The sequence below is a fragment of the Symphalangus syndactylus genome, chromosome 6 (genome assembly GCF_028878055.3).
Source record: "Symphalangus syndactylus isolate Jambi chromosome 6, NHGRI_mSymSyn1-v2.1_pri, whole genome shotgun sequence".
NCBI lineage: Eukaryota > Metazoa > Chordata > Mammalia > Primates > Hylobatidae > Symphalangus > Symphalangus syndactylus.
Window position 1 is genome coordinate 30,729,948 of NC_072428.2, and position 19,232 is coordinate 30,749,179.

Here is a 19,232-nt window from a genome sequence, read left to right on the forward strand (position 1 = left end):
ATAACCCACAGGTATTAAAAAAAAGTCCAACTGTCATGAATCATTATGGAAATGTAAGTCAAAAAACGAAATATTGCCTCACACCTGTTAGAATGACGATTCTCTAAAAAGCCCAGAAAATAACAACTGTTGATAGGGATGTGAGCCATTGTAACCCTTGTGCAGTGTTGGTAGGAATGCAAAATAATGCAGCTGTTAGGAAACAGTATTGAGGTTTTCTAGAACTACTGTATGATCCATCTACCTCACTTCTGGGTATTTATCCAAAGGATTGAAATCAGAATCTCAACAAAATATCTGCAGCCTTATGTTCATTGCAGCATTGTGCAGGATAGTCAAGATATGGAAACAACTTAAATGTCCATCGATGGATAAATGAATGAAGAAAGTGTGGTAGATACATACAATGGAATATTATTAGGCTCCACAAAAAAAGAAAATTCTGCCATTTATGAAAGCATAGCTGAAACTTGAGGAAATTATGTTAAGTGAAATAAGCCAGTTTCAAAAACACTTCATGATTTCCCTTACATGAATAACCTAAGTAGTCAACAAAGTAGAATGGTGATTATAAGATGAGGGGAAGGGGAAATGAGGAGCTGCTGGTTCAATGATTACTGAGTATCAATCGTGCAAGAAGAAAAAGTTGTAGGTCTCTAGGACTTATCTGTCTTGTATAACTGAAACTTTGTACCCTTTGAGGTATAGTTAACAATAATGTATTATATACTTAAAAATTTGCTAAGATGGGAGACCTTATGCTAACCATTCTTATCAGTAATAATTAATAATAATAAAAAGGACAGGTGGAAACTTTTACAGATGATGGAGAGCTTTATGGCATAGATTGTAGTCATGGTTTCACAGGTGTATACTTATCTCCAAACTCATCAAGTTGTATACATGAAAAATGTACAGCTTTAAAAAATTGGATATTGACAAATTATGACTGTATTTATGGGGCACAAAGTGATGCTATATGTACATACTGTGGAATTATTGAATTAAGCTAATTAATATATCCATTACCTAAAATACTTATTATTGATTCTTTCTGTTTAAATGAAATATGGACTTTTTTTATATTAATCATGCTTTAGTAAATTACGTAAAACAAAAAATTCTAAAGATGTGTCAAACAACACTGTGACTATAGTTAATGATACTGTACTATACACTTAAACATTTGTTAAAAGGGTACATATCATGTTATGTGTTTTCTACCACAATAAAAAAAAAAAAAAAGAAAGAAATGTGTGGTTCAGAGTGAAACTGTCTTAGGAGCAACTGTGGTAGCATATTTTTAAAGTGTGTACTCAGCCACTATGGCTGAAGGGCAATGAGAGCAGTAAATGAGGGGAGATGAGGCCAGAAAAAGATCCAGAAGCAAGATTCTGCAGGGTTTTATGTCAGCCTTGGGGAGGAGTTTGAATTTTAAGTGTTGGGGAGCCTCTTGAATTGTAATAACAATGAGTTACATTATCTGATTTTTCATTTTATTTTCTTTAGTTCTCCATCCCTTTGTAAATATTCAAGTTAGTTTCAACTCCAAGTTGCCAATTTATTTGGCTTCTCAGAAAGCAGCCTCTAACGGTAAAATGAGAATCGCTTGTGCAGTCTAGCTTTTTCTTAAAGAATAGAAAACAGAATTTCTCCTCTGATTTTTACCTAGTTGTACTTAATCTTTCTTGTAGACACAGAAGGGCCTGAAGCAACTCCTATGTTATATTCAAGAAATCATCCAAATTTGGATCCTTTAATGATCTAAGGAACAGCTGGCTCATTGCAAATGGTCTCTGTGTCATCTCTTTCACAATTGATATTGGCCCATTACTTCACAATTTACACTGAATTAGATGGAGATAAACTTTAAGATCCACAAAATTACCTCCTCCTGTCAGGAAAATTATCTGTAACTTAAAAATAGGCAAAGAGATTATTGGGTGTTTTTTGTTGTCATTTTTCCAATGCAATTCTAGGCTTGCAATTTTGATATAATTTATATTGATTGGGCTATTTTAAAATTCTGTAAAAACAAATATAAACTTGCTAATTTTTGTCAAGTAGAGATGCAAATAATTCCTTTCTGGTACAATGGATAACATTCAAATTATGGTTTTGGGCTCTGCTGGACAAAAACTACATTTGTACATAAGCCAACACCCTAAACCATTTCTTGGTTACATTTTCTATATATAAAAGGGAAAAAATGCAAGATAGGGGACAGGACTGTCTTTCAGCTCCAAGCTGGAGGGATAGAGCAGGGCATGGAGACCGACGTCATAAACTTTATCTCCAAAAACTACCACAGGAACATATCAGGAAAGCTGAGAGAATCCAAAGACCCTTCGAAGGCGGTGGATTGCCACTGCAGGCACCCTGGGGCAGCCAAGGAACTGTGAGTCAGCTGCTTTCTCTGCTAGGAAGCTTGTAGCCTGGGGCAAGTTCTCAGCCCTGTTCACTGGCTGCCTGGCAATAAACTTGGTGCTGTTGCAGGGGCACAATGAGAGTGAGATCAGCGTTTTGGGCTGCATGCTGCACAGTACCTGGGTGAGGCCTGTGGCTGCCACCTTTCCCCTACATCCTTGGTAACCTGTGTGACACAGCAGAGACAGCCAGAATTCCCCAGGTACATAATTCCATTGGCCTGAGAACCACACCCCCAACCCCAAGAGCAGCTTCAGCAAGTCTTGCCCAGTGGGAGTCTGAGCTCAGACACAGCTAACTACCCCCACCAGATGGTCCTTCTCTACCCGCCCTGGTAGCTGAAGACAAAGGACATAATCTCTTGGGAGCTCTATGGCCATGCCACTGCCTGAAAAACCTGAATACTTATCCAAAGGTAACCCCTAGGGCAAACTTGTATCCTCCCTATACAATCACAGCTGATGCACTCTTGAAAGCACCACCTCCTGGTTCCAGGTCAACCAACACAAAACCAGCACACTTAAAAAAATGCAACCAAGGACCCTCAGAGAGTCCACTTCACTCACCTGCTTCCTCCACAAGAGTAGGTTCCAGTGTCCACAGCTGAGAGATCTGAAGATGGATCACATCACAGTACTCTTTAAAGACACTCCCCAGTAAAAGCCAAGAGCCCAGTAGCTACACTGGGTGGCTAGATCCTGTAAAGAGATAATAATCACTGCAGTTCAGCTCTCAGGAATTCCCATCGCTAGGGGAAATGGGAGCGTACCACATCACAGGAGCACCCTCATGGGACAAAAGAATCTGAACAGCAGCACTTGAGTCCCAGACCCTCCCTCTGACATAGTCTACTCAAATTAGAAGGAACCTGGAAAACAGTTCTGGTAATATGACAAAACAAGGTTCTTTAACACCCTGAAAATATCACACTAGCTCACCAGCAATGGATCCAAACCAAGACAAAATCTCTGAATTGCCAGAAAAAGAATTCAGAGGGTAGATTATAAAACCACTCAAGGAGGCAACAGAGAAATGTGAAGTCCAACTTAAAGAAATAAATTAAAAATATACAAGATATAAAACGAAAAATCTCCAGTGAAATAGATAGCATAAATAAAAAGCAATCACAACTTTTGGAAATGAAGGACACACTTAGAGAAATGCAAAATGCACAGGAAAGTCTCAGAAATAAAGTCTAATAAGTAGAAGAACAACTTCAGAGCTTGAAAACAAGACTTTCTAATTAACCCAATGATATGGTTTGTCAGTGTCCCCACCTAAGTCTTCATCTTGAATTGTAACTCCCACAATTCCCAGTGTCATGGGAGGAACCTGGTGGAAGGTGATTGAATTATGTGGGCAGGTCTTTCCTGCACTGTTCTTGTGTTAGTCGATGAGTCTCATGAGATCTGATGATTTTAAAAAGGAAAGGTTCCCTGCACAAGCTCTCTTCTCTTGTCTGCCACCATGTGAGACATGCCTTCCATCTTCCACTATGATTGTGAGGTCTCCCCAACCACTTGAAACTGTGAGTCCAATAAATCTCTTTCTTGTGTAAATTGCCCAGTTTGGGGAATGTCTTTATCAGTAGCATGAAAATGGACTAATACAGTACCAGTAGAGTGTGGCACTGCTGAAAAGATACCCCAAAATGTGGAAGCGACTTTGGAACTGCGTAACAAGCAGAGATTGGAACAGTTAGGAGGACTCAGAAGAAGATGACAGGAAAATGTAGAAAAGTTTAGAAGTTCCTAGAGTCTTGTTGAATGGCTTTGACCAAAATGCTGATAATGATATGAACAATAAAATCCAGTCTAAGTTGGTCTCAGATGGAGATGAGGAACTTGTTGGGAACTAGTGCAAAGGTAACACTTTTTTTTTTTTTTTGAGGCGGAGTCTCACTCTGTCACCCAGGCTGGAGTGCAGTGGCTCAATCTCGGCTCACTGCAAGCTCCACCTCCCGGGTTCACACCATTCTCCTGCCTCAGCCTCTCCGAGTAGCTGGGACTACAGGTGCCCGCCACCATGCCCAGCTAATTTTTTGTATTTTTAGTAGAGACGGAGTTTCACCGTGGACTTGATCTCCTGACCTCGTGATCCGCCCGCCTCGGCCTCCCAAAGTGCTGGGATTACAAGCATGAGCCACTGCGCCCGGCAAAGCTAACTCTTTTTATGTTTTAGCAAAGAGACTGGTGGCATTTTGCCATGGTCCTAGAGATTTGTGAAACTTTGAACTTGAGAGAGATGATTTAGGGTACCTGGCAGAAGAAATTTCTAAGCAGCAATGCATTCTAGAGGTGATTTGTGTGCTGTTAAAAGCATTCAGTTTTAAAAGAGAAACAGAGCATACAAGTTTGGAAAATCTGCAGCCTGACAATGCAATAGAAAAGAAAAATCCCACTTTCTGAGTAGAAATTCAAGCCAGCTACCGGAATTTGCATAAGTAATGAGGAGTCAAAAGTTAATTACAAAGACAATGAAGAAAATGTCTTCAGGGCATGCCAGAGGCCTTTGCAGCAGCCACTCCCATCACAGACCTGGAGGTTTAGGGGGAAAAAATGGTTTTGTGGCCTGGGCCCAGGATCCCTCTGCTGTGTAGAGTGTAGAGACTTTGTTCCCTGCATCCCAGCTGCTCTAGCCATGACTAAAAGGGGCCAATGTACAGCTTGGGCTGTTTCTTCAGAGGGTGGAAGCACCACGTTTTGGCAGCTTTCACATGGTGTTGAGCTTGCAGGTGCAAAGAAGTGAAGAATTGAGGTTTGGAAACCTCTGCCTAGATTTCAGAGAATGTATGGAAACACCTGGATGCTCAGGAAGAAGTTTGCTGCAGGGGTGGGGCCCTCATGGACAACCTCTGCTAGGGCAGTGTGGAAGAGAAATGTAAGGTTGGAGCCCCTACACAGAGCCCCTACTGGGGCACTGCCTAGTGGAGGTGTAAGAAGACAGCCACCATCCTCCAGATCCCAGAATGATAGATCCATTGACGGCTTACACTAAGCACCTGGAAAAGCCACAGAAACTCAATACCAGCCCATGAAAGCAGCCAGGAGGAGGGCTACACCCCTTTTACAGGGCCAGAACTGCCTAAGACCATGGGAACCTACCTCATGTATCAGCATGACCTGGGTGTGGGATATGGAGTCAAATGAGATCATTTTGGAGCTTTAATATTTGACTGCCCTGTTGGTTTTTGAATTTGCATGGGGACTGTAGCCCCTTTGTTTTGGCCAATTTCTCCCATTTGGAATGGTTGTATTTACCCAATGTGTGTACCACCACTGTATCTAGGAAGTAACTAACTTGCTTTTGATTTTACAGGCTCATAGGTGGCAGGGACTTGCCTTGTCTCAGATGAGACATTGGACTCTAGACTTTGAGTTAATGCTGAAATGAGTTAAGACTTGGGGGACTGTTGGGAAGGCATGATTGGCTTTGAAATGAGAGGGTATGAGATTTGGAAGGGGCCAGGGGTGGAATGATATGATTTGGCTGTGTCCCCACCCAAATCTCATCTTGAGTTGTAACTCCCACGATTCTCATGTGTTGTGGGAGTAACCCAGTGGTAGGTGATTGAATTATTGGGGTAGATTTTGTGGCACTGTTCCTGTCATAGTGAATGAGTCTCATGAGATCTCATGGTTTTAGAAAGGGGAGTTTCCCTGCACAAACTCTCTTCTCTTGTCTGTCACCATGTGAGACATACCTTTCATCTACCATGATTGTGAGGCCTCCCCAGCTACATAGAACTGTGAGTGAGTGCAATACACTTCTTTAAAAAAAAAAAATGCTCAGCATCAGGTATGTCTTTATTAGCAGTGTAAAAATGAACTAATACACCCAATCTGACAAAGGCAGAAAAAAAAAGAATAAAGAAAAATAAACAAAGCCTCCAAGAAGTTTGGGATTATGTTAAATGACCAAACCTATGAATAACTGGTTTTTCAAGGCAGAAGAGAAATCTAAAAGTTTAGAAAACATATTTGAGGGAATAATTGATGAAAACTTCCTCAGCCTTGCTAGAGATCTAGACATTGAAATATCAGAAGTTGTAAGAACACCTGGGAAATTGATCACAAAAGGTTGTCAGGTTATCGAAAGTCAAGACAAAGGAAATAATCTTAAAAGCTGTAGGGTCAAAGCATCAGCTAACCTATAAAAGAAAAACTATCAGATTAATAGCAGATTTCTCAGTGGAAATGCTACAGGCTAGAAGGGTTTAGGGTCCTGTCTTTAGCCTCCTAAGACAAACAATTATCAGCCCAAAATTTTGTATTCCCTCAAACTAAGGTTCATATTGAAGGAAAGATATGGCCTTTTTAGGCAAGCAAGTGCTGAGAAAATTAACCACTACCAAGCCAGCACTACAAAAATTGCTGAAAGGAGCTCTAAATCTTAAAAAAAATCCTCAAAACACCCCAAAATAGAATCTCCTTAAAGTATAAATCTCATTGGTCCTATAAAACTATAACACAATGAAAAAAATAAAAGTGTATTCAGGCAACAAATACCACGATGAATAGACTAGTACTCACATCTAAATACTAACATTGGAGATAAATGGCCTAAATGCTCGACAAAAGATGCAGGATGGTGCAGTGTATAAGAAGTCAGTAACCAAGTATCTGGTGTCTTCAAGAGACTCACCTGACACATAAGGACTCACATAAACTTAAGGTAAAGATGTGGAAAAAATATTCCATGCAATGGATGCCAAAAGTGAGCAGCAGTATCTATTCTATATAAGCTGAAACAAACTTTAAATCAACAGCAGTTAAAAAATACAAAGAGGGACATTTTATAATGATAAAAGGACCAGTCCAGCAGGAAAATATCACAGTCCTCAATATATATGCACCTAACAGTGGAGCTTTCAAATTTATAAAGCAATTACTACTAGACCTAAGAAATGAGATAGACAGCAACAAAATAATAGTGGGGGACTTCAATACTCCACTGACAGTGGTAGACAGGTCATCAAAACAGAAAGTCAATAAAGAAACAATGGACTTAAACTATACCTTGGAACAAATGGATGTAACAGATATTTACAGAACATTCTACCCAACAATTGTAGCACATACATTCTATCCATCAGCACATGAAACTTTCTCCAAGATAGACCATATGATACGCCATAAACCAAGTCTCAACAAATTTAAGAAAATCCAAATTTTATCAAGTGTCTTCTCCTAGTAGAGTAGAATAAAATTGGAAATCAACTCTAAAAGGAACCCTCAAAACCATGCAAATACATGGAAATTAAATAGCCTGTTCCTGAATGATCCTTGGGTCAACAATGAAAGCAAGACGGAAGTGAAAAATTCTTTTAAGTGAATGATAATAATGACAAAACCAGCGAAATAAGAACAAACTAAACCCAAAACAGCAGAAGTAAAAAAAAGTAATCGAGATTAGAGCAGAACTAAATTAAATTGAAATAAATAAATACAAAAGATAAAGAGGTGGTTCTTTGAAAAGATAAATATAATTAATAGAATATCAGTGAGATTAGCCAAGAAAAGAAGAGAGTAGATCCAAATAAGCTCAGTTAGAAACAAAATGAGAGATATTACTACTGATACCACAGAAATACAGGAGATCATTCAAGGCTACCATGAACACCTTTATATGTGCACAAACTAGAAAACCTAGAGGAGATGCATAAATTCCTGAAAACATACAACCCTCCTAGATTAAACCAGGAAGAACTAGAAACTCGGAACAGACCAATAACAAGCAGCAAGATAGAAATGGTAATTAAAATGTTAACAAAAATAAAAGTCCAGTATCAGATGGATTCACAGTTGAATTCTATCAGACATTCAAAGAAGAATTGATAGCAATCTTATTGACACTATTCCACAAGAGAGAAAAAGAAGAAATCCTCCCCATATCATTCTATGAAGCCAGTATCAGCCTAATACCCAAACTAGGAAAGGCCATAACAACAACAACAAAAATATGACAGACCAATATCCCTGACGAACATAGATGCAAACATTATCAACAAAATATGAGGTAACACAATCCAACAGCATATCAAAAAGATAATCTGCAATTATTAAGTGGGTTTCATAACAGGGATATAGGGATGATTTAACATCCACAAGTCAGTAAATGGGATACACCATATAAATAGAATTTTTAAAAAATTCACATGATCATCTCAATAGACACGGAAAAAGCATTTGACAAAATCCAGCATGTCTTTATGATTAAAACGCTCAGCCAAATTGGCATACAAACGACATACCTTAATGTAATAAAGCTGTCTATGGGATAAACCCACAGCCAACATTATACTAAGTGGGGAAAATTTGAAAGCAGTTCCCTTGATGAATGGAACAAGACAAGGATGCACACTTTCACCACTTCTGTGCAATCAGTACTGGAAGTCCTAGCCAGAGCAATCAGACAAGACAAATAAATAAAGGGCTTTCAAACTGGTAAAGAGGAAGTCAAACTGTTGCTGTTTCCTTATGACATAATTGTATATGTAGAAAACCCTAAAGACTCATCCAAAGGGACCCTAGAACTTAGGAGGATGAAAGGTAAACAAATACAGCAAAGTTTAAGGATATAAAAATTAATGTACACCAATTAGTAGCTCTGCTATATACCAACAGAAGCCAAGCTGAGGATCAAATCAAGAACACAACACCTTTTATAATAACTGCAAACCAAATACTTAGGAATATACTTAACCAAGGAGATGAAAGACCACAACAAGGGAAACTATAAAACACTGCTGAAAGAAACCATAGACAACACAAACAAATGAAAACATTGATGAGTAGAATCAATATTGTGAAAATGACCATACTGCCAAAAGCAATCTACAAATTCCATGCAATGCCCATCAAAATACCACCATCATTCTTCAGAGAACTAGAAAAAACAATCCCAAAATGCATATGGAACCAAAAATAACACGCATATCCAATGCAAGACTCAGAAAAAAGAAAATTTGGAGGCATCACATTACCTGACTTCAAACTATATTATAATATCATAGTCAGCATGGTACTGGTATAAAAATAGGCATATACATCAATGGAACAGAATAGAGAACCTAGAAATAAAGCCAAATACAGTCAACTGATCTTCATCAAAGCAAACAAAAACAAAGAGTAGGGAAAGGATACCCTATTCAACAATTGGTGCTGGGATAATTGGAAAGCTACATTTAGAAGAATGAAACTGGATACTCGTCTGTCACCTTACGCAAAAATCAACTCAGGATGAATCAAAGACTTAAATCTAAGATCTGAAACCATAAAAATTCTAGAAGATAACATTGTGAAAACACTTTTAGACCTTGGCTTAGGCAAAGACTTCATGAGCAAGTACCCAAAAGCAAATGCAACAAAAAGAGGTAAATAGATGTGACTGAATTAAACTAAAAAGCTTCTGCACAACAAAAGAAATAATAAGAATTTATAACCCCCAGAGTGGGAGAAATTCTTCACAATCTATACATCTGACCAAGGACTAACATCTACAGTCTACAAGCAACTCAAACTAATCAGCAAGAAAAAAACAAACAATCCCTTTAAAAAGTAGGCTAAGGACATGAATAGACAATTCTCAAAAGAGGGTACACAAATGGCCAACAAACATATGAAAAAGTACTCAAAATTACTAATTATCAGGGAAATGCAAGTCAAAACCAAAATGTAATACCATCTCACTCCTGCAAGAATGGCCATTAAAAAAATCCCAAAATAGTAGATGTTGGAGTGGACGTGGTGAAAATGGAAGAGTTTTATACTGTTTGTGAGAAGATAAACTAGTATGACCACTATGGAAAACAGCATGGAGATTCCTTAAAGAACTAAAAGTAGATCTGCCATTTGATCCAGCATCCCCACTCATGGGTATCCACACAGAGGATAAGAAGTAATTATACGAAAGGTGTACTTGCACATGAATGTTTCTAGCAGCACAATTAGCAATCACAAAAATACGGAACCAGTCCAAATGCCCATCAATGAATGAGTGTATATGAAAACGTGATACACACACACACACACACACACACACACACACACACACACCATGGAATACTACTCAGTCATAAAAAAGAATGAAAGAATGGCATTCACAGCAACTTGGATGGAACTGAACACCACTATTCTAAGTGAAGAAATGGAAAATCAAACATTGTGTGTTCTCACTCATAGGAGGGAGCTAAGGTATGAAGACACAAAGGCATAAGAACGCTACAATAGACTGTGGGGACTTGGGGAAAGGGTGGGAGGGGGCTGAGGGATGAAAGAAGCCACTGGATAAAGTGTACACTGCTTGGGTGAGGGGTGCACCAAAATCTCGTAAATCACCACTAAAGAATGTAACCAAACACCACCTGTTCCCCAAAACCTATTGAAGTAAAAAATTTTCAAAAATTAAAAATTCTGTATACACTTAGCTTTCCAAGTGCTCTTTGAACTGTTAGTAACATATTACTGTTCATTTTTAAATTGATAACTTGAATAAAATCTTTGATATGTATACATTTGATGTTTGGATGGAATTATGATTTTGCCATTTGACGATTAGACTTTAATGGTCTGATATCTCTTTTCTCATGATTAAGGCTCAAGTTTCTTCTTCTTACCACCCCCAAGAGATGTCCCTAGGTGTCTGTAATCATTACAAATACAAGTCAAATTCAAAACCTTTTGTTTTTAAGAGAAAATAAAATCAAAGTTTATTATGATTTACAAGAGCATAGAAAAAAATGAAAACAGTAAATTCCAAAAAATGTCTTTGCTACAAAGATCATATCACAGACATTCTGCATGGAGGCTGACTAGATGACTATCAGAATGATTACATTCCAATCATTCTAATAACAGTCATCTAATAATTGACCATTACTATTTTCAATATTATCATACATTCAGGTACGAAGAGGATATAAGTTGCCCATACGAAGACTTTGTGACACATTCTGGCATACTGTTTGCTACATAAAAGACAGGGTACAGGAATGAGGAAAAAAGCAAATTTGCTTTAATACTAGCTGAAAAAATAAAAAAAAATACTGCCATTACTGGGGAGTGAATAGACCTTCTTTTTAAGAAGCTTGTGATTCCACTGCTTTTTACTTGGAGCAAGACAAATTGGGAATAACAAGGTAGACTTCATATAAAGGAAAACTACCAAAAAATACTGATTACATAGGCAGTATTTTATATATATTATATATATATATATTTTTATATATAGTATATGTATTATATATATTATATATATACTATATATATATATGGCTGGTACCTTAAAATTGAGTGTGCAGTGGTTTATTGTGAGTATATAATCAAAAAGCAGCTTCCTAGGATTTAGCTGAAAACATATTTTGTGGTAAATCTAGTATGTGACACAAAAATCCATATTTGTATGGTGAACCTCTGATTAGTCAGATGTGGATGTCACAGCTAACACCTCTATACTACGGTATCACCTAAATTATTTGTGTGGGTAGCATGAATAATGTAGTAACGTGAAATATATCTAATATGTCTCTATCTATGTCAATATCTATCTATTTATATACCTGTCTATTTACTGACCTATCTTTATTTCAAATCCTTGCATCATTCTCATTAGGATAATTTACAGTTCTTATGTAGCCAGACTATTTAATTTTGTCCATTTTATTAACACTTCTGTCTGGTGATTTGGAAGGAAAGAATAAATTGTCAACACTCGTGTTCTGAAAATGTTAAATATCTATCTCAAAAACCCACAGCTTGTCTGAACACTGTTTTATGCAACAAAAATTTACTCTCTTTCGTTAGCATGTAACCTTAAGTTTTTAACTACATCAGTTTGTTATTAAACTACATGTATCTGACATGAAACAAAAAATATCTAAAGAAGAGTTGTTGGTGTGGGCACACACGCATACACAAACATCGTTAAATACACTGGAATATGAAACATGTCAAAATAGACCACTAATTACACTAAAAAAATTATTGTCAATTGTAGCCAGAAAAATTGGTATTAAAAAGAGCACTGCTCCTAAGTAAAATTATGCAGTATATTAAACTATGTATTTAAATTAACAAGATGTTAAACTAAATCTAAAACCAAGCTATCAGACACGTCTTTTAATTTTATCCCTTAAGAACTGTGCTTAGAAATTTACAAAGCATTTTTACTTTTGTTATCCCATTTTGTCCTCATAGCAATCCTGTGAGGTAAGGAAGGCAACTGTCTTTCTCCTTGGTCGATAGGCAAGGCTCATTCATTTCAGGAAGACTGAATACTCTCCTCAGTTCATAAGCATAATTAGCCTGCAAAGGGCAGAGCCAGGGCTTAAACAGAAAACATTTTAAGCCAATTTCAGTGTGATTCTCACTACAGGGCTATGACAAAGAAGGAAGGAGGCCAGTGAGAAAGTGAATTTTTCATTTATTCATTCCATCATTTTTTGTTAAGCCCCTACTTTGTGCCAAACTTTGGATATGCAGTCATGAAAATCAGAGATAAAATTTCTACTTTAAAGGAGATGATATTTTAGACAGCCACAAGTCAGTATGGAACAATGTCAAGAAGTAATAAATGTTAGGAAAACAAAGAAATGGAGATAAATGACGGAATTGGGGCATCTGAGTGGAGATGATATTTTAGATCAGATAATCAGTATACACGTCTATGATAAGGTGGTATTTGAGAAAAGCCCAAAAAGAAGTGAGAAATTGGATACCGAAGGCATAGCAACCCCAGAATAGCAGTCTAAAGAGGAATAGAAAGACCCTGAGAGGAGGTATTTGAGAGTGTCAGACATATAGACAAGCTGCTGAGTAAGACTTTGGTCGAGTAGTAGGAGATAAGGCCAAGAAATGCACAAAAGGGGCTGGGTGCCACGGCTCACACCTGTAATCCCAGCACTTTGGGAGGGTGAGGCTGACGGATCACTTGAGGTCAGGAATTCGAGACCAGCCTGGAAAACATGGGGAAACCCATCTCTACTAAAAATACAAAAATTAGCTGGGCGTGGTGGTGCGTGCCTGTAATCTCGGCTACTGGGGAGGCAGAGGCAGCAGAATCACTTGAGCCCAGGAGGCAGAAGTTGCAGTAAGCTGAGATCTTGCCACTGCACTCCAGCCTGGGCAACAAAGGGACCATGATGAGAATATTGTATCAAATTAGAAGTCATAAGAACATTTTAGGGGAGAGGTTCCACGATCTATGTTTTAAACGAGCTGTTATGGCTTTTTTGTGGTGTACAGACTGTAGGTGCAAGGGTGAAATACAGTGACAGTTTATGAGGCAAGTGTAATAGTTGTAGAAGTTTAAAAAGGTTTTGTTTTAATATTTTGATAGATTTTGTGAGGTCTAGGTCTTTCATGAGTCATTCAGTTTCACAGAGATATGTCTTACTTATTTCCTTAAAAGACATTTTAATGTAGATTAGAAAATTTTCTATTCTCAAGCTGTCCTGTAAGACGTGAAAGGATAAGAAATATAATAGTCTACTAGGTTTTGAAACTTTGATGTTGGAATAAAGAAAGATTGAAAAGTAAGTAAGTGCTCATTTCTCCAATAAGAATAAAATTGCATTTGGAAAAATATATGAGAGCTAGTACAATCATTTCTATCATAAAATTTGAAATATGGTTCTCTTGACTGTTTCATTGGTGTTTTAAAGATCTCTTGCTTTTCCATAAAATGCCAAATAAAGCCTATAATTTTAAAATTTTATACCTATTTCCAATTAAAAAACCTTTTCCATTTCTTTTTGCAATTGTGTGTTAATGAATACAGAAAATAAAAAGGAATAATAAATATTATAATTGCTAACTTTAAAAGTTTACAGTAAAACAATAAGTATAATCAGTAACAATTCCTATCTTTTTACCAGTATTTCAAAAATGAAAAGGAAAGAATGTCTTAACTCTCAAAACACAGGGAGAAAAATCACTATGTTATCATTATATGTATTTTTTAATGCCTTGTTTTCTATAATACAAATATGAAATGTGGAAAATTTTACCACAAGCAACACCCTTCTGTCAATCAGTGTTTGGGAAACACAGACTTAATATTTTTCTCATTTATAAGTTGAGAAAAATGACACTTATTCTTAAAGTTGATATCACAGTAAAATGTGATGACATGTGCAACACAACTCAGGAAGTAAATACAGTTGCTCAACAATGATATTAATAATTTCTCATCTCTTTATAGGTAACACAGTATAATAGAAAGAGGTGTGTTAGGCCATTTCAGGTTAGAAATCCTTTAACATTTGTTGTGTAGATTTGAAAAAGTTGTATCATCTCATTGGAAATATAATTCCTCAACTGCAAAGCAAGCAAAATATTATTCACTTAAAAGTGTGTTTAGAAGGCTTAAACAAACAAAGAAAAAACATGTATTGTTTCCTTATATGAAGAGTTTTGCACATGGTAGGTGCTCAATTAAGTTTAGTTTTTTCCTCTTACCCCTCCCCAGCATCTCTTCTCTTCCAAGAAAATTTCTTTTATAATAGTTAATGTATATAAGAGAAATGGCAACATTTGTTGTATTTTTTACAATCCCTGATTCCAGCATACTGATTGCTATCTTCACGTTATCTTAACATGATCTAAGTATTTGCTATCATTTTTCCTCTGAGCTCATGGTGGTTCATCTCTGTCTCTCTCCCTCTCTCATTTTATATGATTCACAACAAGAAAAAAAATGTCTTCACTCAAGTACCTTGCCCTCTTGGATCCTTTAGAAGGTGCATTTTCTTATTTTTTAAAAATTCATTTATAACTGTGTTTTAATTTCAAATCATTTTTTTAATAAAAAAGATGAAGTGGTTTATCAATTTGTTATCACAAAGCCATCTGAATTTGCTTCTATTCTCTCTGTCCACTGCTCTTGTTTTCGTATTTATTGCTTTGTTCTACATCATAAAAGAGGCCAGTTTGATTTCTTATGCCACCTCTCAAACACATTTAAATACCTCAAGATAGTTAAGTCAGATGTATAATTAAGCAACCAATAGTTCTAGCACACAGAAAATATATATAACAAGGAAAAACAAAATGAAATTAAAAAATCCACCCACTCCAATCCCCCCATCTCATTTAATTAAGAGATGAGAAAAGTTGAAGACCAGAAACAAACATCCTATTTAGAATATTCAAAAGCGAAATAACCATAATCAAGAACCAGCTTGCTTAGAAATACGTTTGCATTTTGAGCAAGTTTTTCTTCAATATTAGCACTGGTACCAAGTGGAATTTTCACATTAAAATGATTTAATTCAGTGTTACTATTCAGAAAAAGCCAGAAATTGGCAATAAATAGAGAAAAAGATTAAAATTCACACGATGGAATACTACATGCTTACCTAAACAATGACTAAACCCAGTTGTAGAACTATAGCATGAGTGTCATACTCAGAGGCAGTACAACCCATGTGGATTCTGATATAAATTAACTATGAGGCCGGGTGCCTTGGCTCATGCCTGTAATCCTAGCTAGCACTTTGGGAGGCCAAGGTGGGTGGATTGTCTGAGTGCAAGAGTTTGAGACCAGCCTGGGCAACACGGTGAAACCACGTCTCTAGTAAAATACAAAAGAAATTAACTGGGTGTAGTGGCAGGCGCCTGTAATCCCAGGTACTCAGGAGGCTGAGGCATGAGAATCGCTTGAACCTGGGAGGTGGAGGTTGCAGTGAGCTGAGATCACAGCACTGCATTCAGGTAAACATAGGCAAATTGGATTCCTCTTTGAATAGTAATTCCTCGACTCAAGTGAAAGAATTAACTGTATTACAATCTACAATGCCATCTAACTTGAAAATTGTGTAATTATAGTCAACAAATATTACTGAATATATGTTACAAGCAAATATTTTGGTAGGTGGTAAAATTAATACAATATGGGCATGCTAACTGATGAACTGCTAACAATCTAATGCAAAAAGAGAAGTCTTAAAAAGTAACGAAGTAAATCCTATACATTGGCTCTAGTACTGCTGCTATAAAGGAAATACTCTAGAGACACAAAGAAGGCAGCCATCCCGAGTACGGTGGTGGAGTTTAGGGTGTGAGAATTCACAGAGTTATGGATTAAATATAGCTTTGTACTGTATTTGTACATAGTCATTTTGGCCATCTTCTGACTATACATTTTAATGTGGTTTATATTTCCCATTTTATTTCTTCAAATTAATAAATTAACCCTAATTCCCAATACAAAAATAAAATTAGAGTAATATTATGACATACTCTAAATTCAGGTATTATATGACAGATACCCAGTGAGAAAACAGCCAATTGATTCAAAGACCTTGGAAGTTATACATTCAGTTTTATAATATCTGGAGGTAAGCCTGGTTATTGAAAAATGCCATTTATAAGAATGCTGTATATGAAGCCGACTTGTTCAGATGGCGCGACGAAGTGTTGCCCAAGTAACAATGGTAGATGGTCTCTGTCCAGCTCACCAAGGCATGAATAGCCTAGGGTTTTTTTAAATTTACTTATAACAAAATATCTGTTAACAGTTAATTCAAGCCTGCAAATATCACACAATAAACATGGAAAATAACAAGCAAGGATTTCACAAATCTCTGCCAAAATTCAGTTCTAACTTGAAAAGGCTGGCAGACATTTCTCAGCTCTAAGACTTACTACTTTCTACACATTTTTTCCTCCCATTATCCCTAGACAATGCCATTCTGTTGAATAAACTCCCTTTAGTCAAGGACAGGCAAGCAAGTGTAACAACAGAAAGCTGAGTAGGGCTCCTCGTGTTAAGCAAAGCAAAAGGCATTGTTGCTTTTCATTTCCTCAGTGCATTACAACAAATTAAATGTTTTTACCTCTATGAGGTGGAAACATTGCAAAACTCATTTAAATAGAGGACTGAATCTTAATCCTTAAAATAAAATGCATAATTTGTTTAATTGTAGATATGCTATAAAACAATATCAGGCACATTTACAAGCTGGAGGAAATGAGATGGGAAAAGGTATATGTATTTTTTTCTCTCGTTTGACTTCAATGTTGTCATTTAAGCAAAACTGCTGAGAATACCAAGTCATTCTAAAGTAATTTAAACATATTTTGAACTGAAAATTTAATATATCTCTAAGGTCTTGATGAGCCATTTCAAATTTTCTACATCTATTAAAACGAATCAAAGGACCAATGCTAATTCTTATATTCCTTGAAGAGGGTACAGGGAGCATGAGAACCTAGGAAGGTATCTATGAATAAACATGATCCCTGACAGCAACCTAGGGACTGTGCCATTGGTTCACAAATCTTTGACATTAAAATTTCAGACTACAATTTTTATGAGAAATATTTAATAACTGTGATGCATATAATTATTATAATCTTGAAAGACATCCGTGTCAGTTTCTTAAAGTATGAACATAAAACTTTTATAGAAAAATAATCGAAGTTTATTTCTTAAGATGTTTTAGATTCCTGTGTCTTACTCGAGGCCTGCCCACATCCTAAAAGGAATGAATGGAATCTGCATATATGGTTTTACAAAATATGTTGGGGAATTTTAAAGCACCAAAAAGTTTGAGAACCATTCTTTTATATTCTATAGATGGAGATAAATTTAGAATATCAAAGCTACTGGTCTAAGATAACACAATTAGGAATCAGCAAAAGCAGGAGTAAAATGTATGTCTTCTTGAGTACCAGGCTAACTGTTCTCCCCCATATAAATCCATCTCAGGTGTGAGTAATTGGTCTGGTGACTCCCTTTCTTCTTTATCCACTGAGAACTCAGGTATGCTTCTCTCATAGGAGAAAGTACTCAGTATAGTCACCTACCCACAAATAGGGTTGTTTTGTTTATTTTTTTCTTGGTCAAGGATATTTTTCTCATATTGAAACTTCATAAATACATTTATTAATTGACTTGTGTAAATTGAAGGTGATTAGGACAGTTGAACAGTTTGAGGAAAACACCCATGATAGTTGTAATTTGAAATGGGGACCAGATGCGTCCTGTACTTCCACTCAGAATCAAAAGCAACCATTTTTTCACTAAGTGATCAGGTGCGTTTCTAACTGCTGTTCATTGAGTTTCTGATGGTTATAGAATCCTAGAGTTGAAAAGGTTTCTCTAACATTACATTATTGTCACCCTCTTCGCCAGCGTTTCAGTGCCTGAAAACATCCCATTCAGTTGCTTTTTATTATTTGGTAATACATTGTCTTATTACAGCCCCTCCAAATGCTACCCCCCTCAAAAAATAACAAAATATAAGCAAAAATAGAAAAAAATATTAGCAAAAGCACCCACTCAAAACAATAATATGAGATCACATTATTAAACACTGATCATAAAAATAACATAGAGACTGGTATACACCAAGTACCTATCATGTGATGGAGACTAGGCATATTGATTTTATTCAATCTATCACTCGCCAATATTCTTCTGGAAAATATCTTCTCCCACTGAATTAAAAGACTTAAAAAATTGAACCTTGATTTTTCCAGCAAATAGTATCACTTAAGCCTTCTATTTTTCCTCCCAATCTCGTTTTTCCACTATACTTTGATTCCATTGAGTATTTCTGTAGCTTAACCACTGTGAGTTAGCACTGAGCAAGTGGAAATGCAAGACAATTTCCATTTATTCACTAAGTGTTTCTCTCTGCCTGTAATCTCTGTGGTCCCTATTACTTTGTCATGAATACAGCTTTGGTTTCCTTGCCTTGTAGAAAAATGCAAACCCTGCTTTGTGATTAACGCAGGGAATTAGTAAAGAGGCTCCGGAGACAGACTCCCATGTTCAGGTCCCAGCAGAGTTGTTTCTAA

At 36.6% G+C, this 19,232-nt stretch overlaps 1 long non-coding RNA gene across 1 annotated transcript in view; it reads right to left on the reverse strand.

The window, feature by feature from the left end:
* LOC134737005 (uncharacterized) overlaps positions 1–8,832 on the reverse strand; it is a 147,904-nt gene extending 139,072 nt beyond the window's left edge. Inside the window, exons 1-2 of the long non-coding RNA XR_010121519.1 lie at positions 8,797–8,832; positions 2,994–3,125 (exon numbers count right to left, since the gene is read on the reverse strand). This is a non-coding gene — a long non-coding RNA (uncharacterized lncRNA). The remainder of the gene's footprint in view (positions 1–2,993; positions 3,126–8,796) is intronic.
* Positions 8,833–19,232: the final 10,400 nt, after the last annotated feature.